This window comes from Parasteatoda tepidariorum, chromosome 12, assembly GCF_982258835.1.
Source record: "Parasteatoda tepidariorum strain Cologne lab strain chromosome 12, Ptep-v5.0, whole genome shotgun sequence".
In the NCBI taxonomy this organism is placed as follows: Eukaryota; Metazoa; Arthropoda; class Arachnida; order Araneae; family Theridiidae; genus Parasteatoda; species Parasteatoda tepidariorum.
This window is the reverse complement of record NC_141766.1, coordinates 67,410,796-67,421,780: the sequence shown is the minus strand read 5'-3', so window position 1 is coordinate 67,421,780 and position 10,985 is coordinate 67,410,796.

The following is a 10,985-nucleotide window of genomic DNA, read 5'->3' as shown; positions in this document are numbered from 1 at the left end:
TCTAAGTACCGAAAACGTCAGAAATTTTCTAAGTATCGAAAACTTCTGAGTCTTTTCAAAGTACCGAAAAAGGCAGAAATTTTCTAAGTACCGAAATCAACAGAATTTTTCTAAGTACCGAAATCGGCAGAAATTTTCTAAGTATCGAAAACTTCTGAATGTTTTCTAAATACCGAATTCGACAGAATTTTTCTAAGTACCGAAAACTTCTGAATGTTTTCTAAGTACTGAAAAAGGCAGAAATTTTCTAAGTACCGAAAACTTCTGAATGATTTCAAAGTACCGAAATCGACAGAATTTTTCTAAGTACCGAAAACGTCAGAAATTTTCTGAGTACCGAAAACTTCTGAGTCTTTTCAAAGTACCGAAAAAGACAGAAATTTTCTAAATACCGAAATCGTCAGAATTTTTCTAAGTACTGAAATCGACTGAATTTTTCTAAGTACCGAAAACGTCAGAAATTTTCTAAGTATCGAAAACTTCTGAGTCTTTTCAAAGTACCGAAAAAGGCAGAAATTTTCTAAGTACCGAAATCAACAGAATTTTTCTAAGTACCGAGATCGACAGAATTTTTCTAAGTACCGAAATCAACAGAATTTTTCTAAGTACCGAATTCGACAGAATTTTTCTAAGTACCGAAATCGACTGAATTTTTCTAAGTACCGAAAACGTCAGAAATTTTCTAAGTATCGAAAACTTCTGAATGTTTTCTAAATACCGAAATCGTCAGACTTTTTTTAAGTACCGAAAACGTCAGAAATTTTCTAAGTCCTGAAAACTTCTGAGTCTTTTCAAAGTACCGAAAAAGGCAGAAATTTTCCAAGTACCGAAATCAACAGAATTTTTCTAAGTACCGAATTCGACTGAATTTTTCTAAGTACCGAAAACTTCTGAATGTTTTCTAAGTACCGAAAAAGGCAGAAATTTTCTAAGTACCGAAAAAGGCAGAAATTTTCTAAGTACCGAAAACTTCTGAATGTTTTCAAAGTACCGAAAACGTCAGAAATTTTCTAAGGACCGAAAAGGTCCGAAATTTTCTAAGATCCGAAATCATCAGAATTTTTCTAAGTACCGAAATCGTCAGAATTTTTCTAAGTACCGAAATCGACAGTACTTTTCGAAGTACTGAAATCAACAGAATTTTTCTAAGTAACGAAATCGGCAGAATTTTTCTAAGTACTGAAAACTTCTGAATGTTTAATAAGTATCGAAATCGTAAGAATTTTTCTAAGTACCGAAAACTTCTGAGTCTTTTCAAAGTACCGAAAAAGGCAGAAATTTTCTAAGTACCGAAATCAACAGAATTTTTCTAAGTACCGAATTCGACAGAATTTTTCTAAGAACCGAAAACTTCTGAATATTTTCTAAGTACTGAAAAAGGCAGAAATTTTCTAAGTACCGAAAACTTCTGAATGATTTCTAAGTACCGAAATCATCGGAATTTTTCTAAGTACCGAAAACGTCAGAAATTTTCTAAGTATCGAAAACTTCTGAGTCTTTTCAAAGTACCGAAAAAGGCAGAAATTTTCTAAGTACCGAAATCAACAGAATTTTTCTAAGTACCGAAATCGACAGAATTTTTCTAAGTACCGAAATCAACAGAAATTTTCTAAGTACCGAATTCGACAGAATTTTTCTAAGTACCGAAAACTTCTGAATGTTTTCAAAGTACCGAAATCGACGGAATTTTTCTAAGTACCAAATTCAACAGAATTTTTCTAAGTACCGAAATCGACTGAATTTTTCTAAGTACCGAAAACGTCAGAAATTGTCTAAGTATCGAAAACTTCTGAATGTTTTCTAAATACCGAAATCGTCAGACTTTTTCTAAGTACCGAATACGACTGAATTTTTCTAAGTACCGAAAACTTCTGTATGTTTTCTAAGTACCGAAAAAGGCAGAAATTTTCTAAGTACCGAAAACTTCTGAATGATTTCTAAGTACCGAAATCGACAGAATTTTTCTAAGTACTGAAATCAACAAAATTTTTCTAAGTACCGAAATCGGCAGAATTTTTCTAAGTACTGAGAACTTCTGAATGTTTAATAAGTATCGAAATCGTAAGAATTTTTCTAAGTACCGAAAACGTCAGAAATTTTCTAAGTACCGAAAACTTCTGAGTCTTTTCAAAGTACCGAAAAAGGCAGAATTTTTCTAAGTACCGAGAACATCGGAAATTTTCTAAGTACCGAAAACGTCTGAAATTTTCAAAGTACCGAAAAAGGCAGAAATTTTCTAAGTACCGAAATCAACAGAATTTTTCTAAGTACCGAATTCGAAATAATTTTTCTAAGTACCGAAAACTTCTGAATGTTTTCTAAGTACTGAAAAAGGCAGAAATTTTCTAAGTACCGAAAACTTCTGAATAATTTCTAAGTACCAAAATCGACAGAATTTTTCTAAGTACCGAAAACGTCAGAAATTTTCTAAATACCGAAAACTTCTGAGTCTTTTCAAAGTACCGAAAAAGACAGAAATTTTCTAAATACCGAAATCGTCAGAATTTTTCTAAGTACTGAAATCGACTGAATTTTTCTAAGTACCGAAAACGTCAGAAATTTTCTAAGTATCGAAAACTTCTGAGTCTTTTCAAAGTACCGAAAAAGGCAGAAATTTTCTAAGTACCGAAATCAACAGAATTTTTCTAAGTACCGAGATCGACAGAATTTTTCTAAGTACCGAAAACTTCTGAATGTTTTCTAAGTACCGAAAAAGGCAGAAATTTTCTAAGTACCGAAAAAGGCAGAAATTTTCTAAGTACCGAAAACTTCTGAATGTTTTCAAAGTACCGAAATCATCAGAATTTTTCTAAGTACCGAAATCGTCAGAATTTTTCTAAGTACCGAAATCGACAGTACTTTTCGAAGTACTGAAATCAACAGAATTTTTCTAAGTACCGAAAACGTCAGAAATTTTCTAATTACTGAAATCAACAAAATTTTTCTAAGTACCGAAATCGGCAGAATTTTTCTAAGTACTGAAAACTTCTGAATGTTTAATAAGTATCGAAATCGACAGTACTTTTCGAAGTACTGAAATCAACAGAATTTTTCTAAGTAACGAAATCGGCAGAATTTTTCTAAGTACTGAAAACTTCTGAATGTTTAATAAGTATCGAAATCGTAAGAATTTTTCTAAGTACCGAAAACTTCTGAGTCTTTTCAAAGTACCGAAAAAGGCAGAATTTTTCTAAGTACCGAGAACATCGGAAATTTTCTAATTACCGAAAACGTCTGAAATTTTTAAAGTACCGAAAAAGGCAGAAATTTTCTAAGTACCGAAATCAACAGAATTTTTCTAAGTACCGAATTCGACAGAATTTTTCTAAGAACCGAAAACTTCTGAATATTTTCTAAGTACTGAAAAAGGCAGAAATTTTCTAAGTACCGAAAACTTCTGAATGATTTCTAAGTACCGAAATCATCGGAAATTTTCTAAGTACCGAAAACGTCAGAAATTTTCTAAGTACCGAAAACTTTTGAGTCTTTTCAAAGTATCGAAATCGACGGAATTTTTCTAAGTACCAAATTCAACAGAATTTTTCTAAGTACCGAAATCGACTGAATTTTTCTAAGTACCGAAAACGTCAGAAATTTTCTAAGTATCGAAAACTTCTGAGTCTTTTCAAAGTACCGAAAAAGGCAGAAATTTTCTAAGTACCGAAATCGACAGAATTTTTCTAAGTACCGAAATCAACAGAAATTTTCTAAGTACCGAATTCGACAGAATTTTTCTAAGTACCGAAAACTTCTGAATGTTTTCAAAGTACCGAAATCGACGGAATTTTTCTAAGTACCAAATTCAACAGAATTTTTCTAAGTACCGAAATCGACTGAATTTTTCTAAGTACCGAAAACGTCAGAAATTGTCTAAGTATCGAAAACTTCTGAATGTTTTCTAAATACCGAAATCGTCAGACTTTTTCTAAGTACCGAATACGACTGAATTTTTCTAAGTACCGAAAACTTCTGTATGTTTTCTAAGTACCGAAAAAGGCAGAAATTTTCTAAGTACCGAAAACTTCTGAATGATTTCTAAGTACCGAAATCGACAGAATTTTTCTAAGTACTGAAATCAACAAAATTTTTCTAAGTACCGAAATCGGCAGAATTTTTCTAAGTACTGAGAACTTCTGAATGTTTAATAAGTATCGAAATCAAAAGAATTTTTCTAAGTACCGAAAACGTCAGAAATTTTCTAAGTACCGAAAACTTCTGAATGTTTTCTAAGTACTGAAAAAGGCAGAAATTTTCTAAGTACTGAAAACTTCTGAATAATTTCTAAGTACCAAAATCGACAGAATTTTTCTAAGTACCGAAAACGTCAGAAATTTTCTGAGTACCGAAAACTTCTGAGTCTTTTCAAAGTACCGAAAAAGGCAGAAATTTTCTAAGTACCGAAATCAGCAGAATTTTTCTAAGTACCGAATTCGAAATAATTTTTCTAAGTACCGAAAACTTCTGAATGTTTTCTAAGTACTGAAAAAGGCAGAAATTTTCTAAGTACCGAAAACTTCTGAATAATTTCTAAGTACCAAAATCAACAGAATTTTTCTAAGTACCGAAATCGACAGAATTTTTCTAAGTACCGATATCAACAGAATTTTTCTAAGTACCGAATTCGACAGAATTTTTCTAAGTACCGAAAACTTCTGAATGTTTTCAAAGTACCGAAATCAACGGAATTTTTCTAAGTACCAAATTCAACAGAATTTTTCTAAGTACCGAAATCGACTGAATTTTTCTAAGTACCGAAAAAGGCAGAAATTTTCTAAGTACCGAAAACTTCTGAATGTTTTCTAAGTACCGAAAACGTCAGAAATTTTCTAAGGACCGAAAAGGTCAGAAATTTTCTAAGATCCGAAATCATCAGAATTTTTCTAAGTACCGAAATCGTCAGAATATTTCTAACTACCGAAATCGACAGTACTTTTCGAAGTACCGAAATCAACAGAAATTTTCTAAGTACCGAATTCGACAGAATTTTTCTAAGTACCGAAAACTTCTGAATGTTTTCAAAGTACCGAAATCGACGGAATTTTTCTAAGTACCAAATTCAACAGAATTTTTCTAAGTACCGAAATCGACTGAATTTTTCTAAGTACCGAAAACGTCAGAAATTGTCTAAGTATCGAAAACTTCTGAATGTTTTCTAAATACCGAAATCGTCAGACTTTTTCTAAGTACCGAATACGACTGAATTTTTCTAAGTACCGAAAACTTCTGTATGTTTTCTAAGTACCGAAAAAGGCAGAAATTTTCTAAGTACCGAAAACTTCTGAATGATTTCTAAGTACCGAAATCGACAGAATTTTTCTAAGTACTGAAATCAACAAAATTTTTCTAAGTACCGAAATCGGCAGAATTTTTCTAAGTACTGAGAACTTCTGAATGTTTAATAAGTATCGAAATCGTAAGAATTTTTCTAAGTACCGAAAACGTCAGAAATTTTCTAAGTACCGAAAACTTCTGAGTCTTTTCAAAGTACCGAAAAAGGCAGAATTTTTCTAAGTACCGAGAACATCGGAAATTTTCTAAGTACCGAAAACGTCTGAAATTTTCAAAGTACCGAAAAAGGCAGAAATTTTCTAAGTACCGAAATCAACAGAATTTTTCTAAGTACCGAATTCGAAATAATTTTTCTAAGTACCGAAAACTTCTGAATGTTTTCTAAGTACTGAAAAAGGCAGAAATTTTCTAAGTACCGAAAACTTCTGAATAATTTCTAAGTACCAAAATCGACAGAATTTTTCTAAGTACCGAAAACGTCAGAAATTTTCTAAATACCGAAAACTTCTGAGTCTTTTCAAAGTACCGAAAAAGACAGAAATTTTCTAAATACCGAAATCGTCAGAATTTTTCTAAGTACTGAAATCGACTGAATTTTTCTAAGTACCGAAAACGTCAGAAATTTTCTAAGTATCGAAAACTTCTGAGTCTTTTCAAAGTACCGAAAAAGGCAGAAATTTTCTAAGTACCGAAATCAACAGAATTTTTCTAAGTACCGAGATCGACAGAATTTTTCTAAGTACCGAAAACTTCTGAATGTTTTCTAAGTACCGAAAAAGGCAGAAATTTTCTAAGTACCGAAAAAGGCAGAAATTTTCTAAGTACCGAAAACTTCTGAATGTTTTCAAAGTACCGAAATCATCAGAATTTTTCTAAGTACCGAAATCGTCAGAATTTTTCTAAGTACCGAAATCGACAGTACTTTTCGAAGTACTGAAATCAACAGAATTTTTCTAAGTACCGAAAACGTCAGAAATTTTCTAATTACTGAAATCAACAAAATTTTTCTAAGTACCGAAATCGGCAGAATTTTTCTAAGTACTGAAAACTTCTGAATGTTTAATAAGTATCGAAATCGACAGTACTTTTCGAAGTACTGAAATCAACAGAATTTTTCTAAGTAACGAAATCGGCAGAATTTTTCTAAGTACTGAAAACTTCTGAATGTTTAATAAGTATCGAAATCGTAAGAATTTTTCTAAGTACCGAAAACTTCTGAGTCTTTTCAAAGTACCGAAAAAGGCAGAATTTTTCTAAGTACCGAGAACATCGGAAATTTTCTAATTACCGAAAACGTCTGAAATTTTTAAAGTACCGAAAAAGGCAGAAATTTTCTAAGTACCGAAATCAGCAGAATTTTTCTAAGTACCGAAATCAACAGAAATTTTCTAAGTACCGAATTCGACAGAATTTTTCTAAGTACCGAAAACTTCTGAATGTTTTCAAAGTACCGAAATCGACGGAATTTTTCTAAGTACCAAATTCAACAGAATTTTTCTAAGTACCGAAATCGACTGAATTTTTCTAAGTACCGAAAACGTCAGAAATTGTCTAAGTATCGAAAACTTCTGAATGTTTTCTAAATACCGAAATCGTCAGACTTTTTCTAAGTACCGAATACGACTGAATTTTTCTAAGTACCGAAAACTTCTGTATGTTTTCTAAGTACCGAAAAAGGCAGAAATTTTCTAAGTACCGAAAACTTCTGAATGATTTCTAAGTACCGAAATCGACAGAATTTTTCTAAGTACTGAAATCAACAAAATTTTTCTAAGTACCGAAATCGGCAGAATTTTTCTAAGTACTGAGAACTTCTGAATGTTTAATAAGTATCGAAATCAAAAGAATTTTTCTAAGTACCGAAAACGTCAGAAATTTTCTAAGTACCGAAAACTTCTGAATGTTTTCTAAGTACTGAAAAAGGCAGAAATTTTCTAAGTACCGAAAACTTCTGAATAATTTCTAAGTACCAAAATCGACAGAATTTTTCTAAGTACCGAAAACGTCAGAAATTTTCTGAGTACCGAAAACTTCTGAGTCTTTTCAAAGTACCGAAAAAGGCAGAAATTTTCTAAGTACCGAAATCAGCAGAATTTTTCTAAGTACCGAATTCGAAATAATTTTTCTAAGTACCGAAAACTTCTGAATGTTTTCTAAGTACTGAAAAAGGCAGAAATTTTCTAAGTACCGAAAACTTCTGAATAATTTCTAAGTACCAAAATCAACAGAATTTTTCTAAGTACCGAAATCGACAGAATTTTTCTAAGTACCGATATCAACAGAATTTTTCTAAGTACCGAATTCGACAGAATTTTTCTAAGTACCGAAAACTTCTGAATGTTTTCAAAGTACCGAAATCAACGGAATTTTTCTAAGTACCAAATTCAACAGAATTTTTCTAAGTACCGAAATCGACTGAATTTTTCTAAGTACCGAAAAAGGCAGAAATTTTCTAAGTACCGAAAACTTCTGAATGTTTTCTAAGTACCGAAAACGTCAGAAATTTTCTAAGGACCGAAAAGGTCAGAAATTTTCTAAGATCCGAAATCATCAGAATTTTTCTAAGTACCGAAATCGTCAGAATATTTCTAACTACCGAAATCGACAGTACTTTTCGAAGTACTGAAATCAACAGAATTTTTCTAAGTACCGAAAACTTCTGAGTCTTTTCAAAGTACCGAAAAAGACAGAAATCTGCTAAATACCGAAATCGTCAGAATTTTTCTAAGTACCGAAATCATCGGAAATTTTCTAAGTACCGAAATTGGCAGAATTTTTCTAAGTACTGAAAACTTCTGAATGTTTAATAAGTATCGAAATCATCAGAATTTTTCTAAGTACCGAAAACTTCCGAGTCTTTTCAAAGTACCGAAAAAGGCAGAAATTTTCTAAATACCGAAATCAACAGAATTTTTCTAAGTACCGAAATCGACAGAATTTTTCTAAGTACCGAAATCAACAGAATTTTTCTAAGTACCGAAATCGGCAGAATTTTTCTAAGTACTGAAATCAACAGAATTTTTATAAGTACCGAAATCGGCATAATTTTTCTAAGTACTGAAAACTTCTGAATGTTTAATAAGTATCGAAATCGTAAGAATTTTTCTAAGTACCGAAAACGTCAGAAATTTTCTAAGTACCGAAAACTTCTGAGTCTTTTCAAAGTACCGAAATCAACAGAATTTTTCAAAGTACCGAAATCAACAGAATTTTTCTAAGTACCGAATTCGACAGAATTTTTCTAAGTACCGAAAACTTCTGAATGTTTTCTAAGTACTGAAAAAGGCAGAAATTTTCTAAGTACCGAAAACTTCTGAATGATTTCTAAGTACCGAAATCGACAGAATTTTTCTAAGTACCGAAAACGTCAGAAATTTTCTAAGTATCGAAATCGACTGAATTTTTCTAAGTACCGAAAACGTCAGAAATTTTCTAAGTATCGAAAACTTCTGAATGTTTTCTAAATACCGAAATCGTCAGACTTTTTCTAAGTACCGAAAAAGGCAGAAATTTTCCAAGTACCGAAAACCTCTGAATGTTTTCTAAGTACTGAAAAAGGCAGAAATTTTCTAAGTACCGAAATCAACAGAATTTTTCTAAGTACCGAAAACTTCCCAGTCTTTTCAAACTACCGAAAAAGGCAGAAATTTTCTAAATACCGAAATCAACAGAATTTTTCTAAGTACCGAAATCGACAGAATTTTTCTAAGTACCGAAATCAACAGAATTTTTCTAAGTACCGAAATCGGCAGAATTTTTCTAAGTACCGAAATCAACAGAATTTTTCTAAGTACCGAAATCGACAGTACTTTTCGAAGTACTGAAATCAACAGAATTTTTCTAAGTACCGAAATCGGCAGAATTTTTCTAAGTACTGAGAACTTCTGAATGTTTAATAAGTATCGAAATCGTAAGAATTTTTCTAAGTACCGAAAACGTCAGAAATTTTCTAAGTACCGAAAACTTCTGAGTCTTTTCAAAGTACCGAAAAAGGCAGAATTTTTCTAAGTACCGAGAACATCGGAAATTTTCTAAGTACCGAAAACGTCTGAAATTTTCAAAGTACCGAAAAAGGCAGAAATTTTCTAAGTACCGAAATCAACAGAATTTTTCTAAGTACCGAATTCGACAGAATTTTTCTAAGTACCGAAAACTTCTGAATGTTTTCTAAGTACTGAAAAAGGCAGAAATTTTCTAAGTACCGAAAACTTCTGAAAGATTTCTAAGTACCGAAATCGACAGAATTTTTCTAAGTACCGAAAACGTCAGAAATTTTCTGAGTACCGAAAACTTCTGAGTCTTTTCAAAGTACCGAAAAAGACAGAAATTTTCTAAGTACCGAAAACTTCTGAATGATTTCTAAGTACCGAAATCGACAGAATTTTTCTAAGTACCGAAAACGTCAGAAATTTTCTGAGTACCGAAAACTTCTGAGTCTTTTCAAAGTACCGAAAAAGGCAGAAATTTTCCAAGTACCGAAAACTTCTGAATGTTTTCTAAGTACTGAAAAAGGCAGAAATTTTCTAAGTACCGAAATCAACAGAATTTTTCTAAGTACCGAAAACTTCCCAGTCTTTTCAAACTACCGAAAAAGGCAGAAATTTTCTAAATACCGAAATCAACAGAATTTTTCTAAGTACCGAAATCGACAGAATTTTTCTAAGTACCGAAATCAACAGAATTTTTCTAAGTACCGAAATCGGCAGAATTTTTCTAAGTACCGAAATCAACAGAATTTTTCTAAGTACCGAAATCGACAGTACTTTTCGAAGTACTGAAATCAACAGAATTTTTCTAAGTACCGAAATCGGCAGAATTTTTCTAAGTACTGAGAACTTCTGAATGTTTAATAAGTATCGAAATCGTAAGAATTTTTCTAAGTACCGAAAACGTCAGAAATTTTCTAAGTACCGAATACTTCTGAGTCTTTTCAAAGTACCGAAAAAGGCAGAATTTTTCTAAGTACCGAGAACATCGGAAATTTTCTAAGTACCGAAAACGTCTGAAATTTTCAAAGTACCGAAAAAGGCAGAAATTTTCTAAGTACCGAAATCAACAGAATTTTTCTAAGTACCGAATTCGACAGAATTTTTCTAAGTACCGAAAACTTCTGAATGTTTTCTAAGTACTGAAAAAGGCAGAAATTTTCTAAGTACCGAAAACTTCTGAAAGATTTCTAAGTACCGAAATCGACAGAATTTTTCTAAGTACCGAAAACGTCAGAAATTTTCTGAGTACCGAAAACTTCTGAGTCTTTTCAAAGTACCGAAAAAGACAGAAATTTTCTAAGTACCGAAAACTTCTGAATGATTTCTAAGTACCGAAATCGACAGAATTTTTCTAAGTACCGAAAACGTCAGAAATTTTCTGAGTACCGAAAACTTCTGAGTCTTTTCAAAGTACCGAAATCAACAGAATCTTTCTAAGTACCGAATTCGACAGAATTTTTCTAAGTACCGAAAACTTCTGAATGTTTTCTAAGTACTGAAAAAGGCAGAAATTTTCTAAGTACCGAAAACTTCTGAAAGATTTCTAAGTACCGAAATCGACAGAATTTTTCTAAGTACCGAAAACGTCAGAAATTTTCTGAGTACCGAAAACTTCTGAGTCTTTTCAAAGTACCGAAAAAGACAGAAATTTTCTAAGTACCGAAAACTTCTGAATGATTTCTAAGTACCGAAATCGACAGAATTTTT